The sequence below is a fragment of the Nannospalax galili genome, unplaced genomic scaffold (genome assembly GCF_000622305.1).
Source record: "Nannospalax galili isolate Female #2095 unplaced genomic scaffold, S.galili_v1.0 scaffold3866, whole genome shotgun sequence".
Lineage (NCBI taxonomy): Eukaryota > Metazoa > Chordata > Mammalia > Rodentia > Spalacidae > Nannospalax > Nannospalax galili.
The window spans coordinates 9,299-11,333 of NW_008354377.1; positions in this window are offsets into that span (position 1 = coordinate 9,299).

Here is a 2,035-nt window from a genome sequence, read left to right on the forward strand (position 1 = left end):
CGTATATTTTCATATATTTTGTATTTGGAAGAAAAAATACACATCATAGTTGAAGTATCATATACCTGGTCATTAATGTACTGATTTGTGGGTGTCCACAGAAAATGGATTTTTATATATATATATATATCGGGACAAGTGAGCTCAACCACAGAGATCTTCTCTAGCTGGGATGGAGGTAACTACCATTGGAAGCAAACCCACCTGGTCAATACATGTTAATTATGATTACATATTTGGGCATCATGTGAATAACTGCAACGTGAATTGCAGAACCAATGACTGTCTAAACACAACCTTGCCATATTTGCTATAGGAGTTCTTGTTCAAGTACTTTATCTTCTGAAGAGTACCATTGTTATTTATGCATAACCTGATACCAGAGGGCAAAACAATATTTAGAATGCTAAGACATGAACTATTGTTATTTGTTATACAAGTTTTAGCATATTATATACCAGTTACAAGAATGGTTTTACCAAATTGATACTGGACTGCAAAGCAAACAACTATTCTTTACCTAATGGCTAAATGGTGACTTTCATCAATAGAAGACCCTGGAGTGATTCTGCACGGTGGTAGATGAAGAATGATACATATAGTCTAAAGACCAATCTTCTTTGCTGTTCAGTAATGTTTTTGTTTCATACTAAGATTAAGAATCATTGTATCTTTGGGGGTAATCAACACTTTCCTAATTGGACGTAAAGCCCACTCAATGGGAGGGAACTCATGGTGGTACTGTAACGATAGCCAAATACACATGGCTGGAGAGGTCATAGGCCTTAGAGAAAACCCCAAGGCTGTCACATTCCTAGACAAATGTTATTTCTTACTATATGCAAAATATGGATCCTTATATTTACAGACAAGTATCCCAGTCACCACTCATCAAAGAAGCTTCTTTTGAAACAGATGGAGACCATTGGTTTCAGAATTGGGCACACAGAGACATTGTCTGTGAATTGCCCAAGCCTACGTGGCACATCTACAAGGCAACTTCTACACCTAAGGCTCACAGAACATTAGAACAAGGGGTAAAGAGGACATTAATGCATCTCTCAATTCTCATTAATGAATCTCTCTCCTGGAAGAGGGGGTCAGGAACACAAAAGGTCACAAATGCTCAAAGTGTAGAGACTAAGACTCTGCAGAGTGTAGGTCCTGGGACAGGATTCCTACATTTAATTTGACCAACCCAGAGTCCAGGGACCACTGTGGAGGAAGGGATGGAAAGACTGTAAGAGCCAGGGAGGAGGTCCATGACGATATGGAAACAGAGTCCTATAAGCTGCTGGGACCTTGCTCACATGAACCTACAGCAATGGTGTCAGCATGCCCAGGATTAATGCAATCTCAAGCAGACAAGACTCCAGCACAGAATTGTGGAAATGGGCAACAAGCTCCAATCTAAGTCAAAGAGTTATTGACAGCTAACTACTGCTGAATGAGGAAGGACTTATCTTCCTAAAGGGAGGGACTCTAGAATGGTTGACTAGACCCGAGTGAATGAACTTGCACTGAGGAACATATGAGGACAACTTGACACGATAGGCCTTAACACAAGTGACAGAATGTGTGAATTCTAGTGATGAGGGGTCTGTGGGAATGTGCCAGTGGAGAAGGGGGGATAAAGATGATTAAGATGTTCTGTATGAAATACAAAAAATTCAATAAAAAAATTTATAAAAAAGAATAAGATCAAAAAAGAGAAAATATAATAAAAATTAAGAAAAGAATGTTTGTTGTAGAATGTATTTATTGTTAGATATTGTATTCAAAGAATATTAAGAGGTGAATTTCTAGTTAGGAAATCTGTACTATAATGTTTATACTTAAAACAATATCTACTTCAGTTTTCAGGATTCAGTCAAATGTGTCTGCTTGTTTATTACCAATTTGTATGTCTGTTGTTTGCTAGGAAAAATATTATTGTTTTCATCACATTTGAGTACTCAGAGTTTTCTATCTGATATTTTGATCTAAGAACTGCAAAAACAGTTCTGAGAAAATCATTAGTCAATTTGTTAAAATC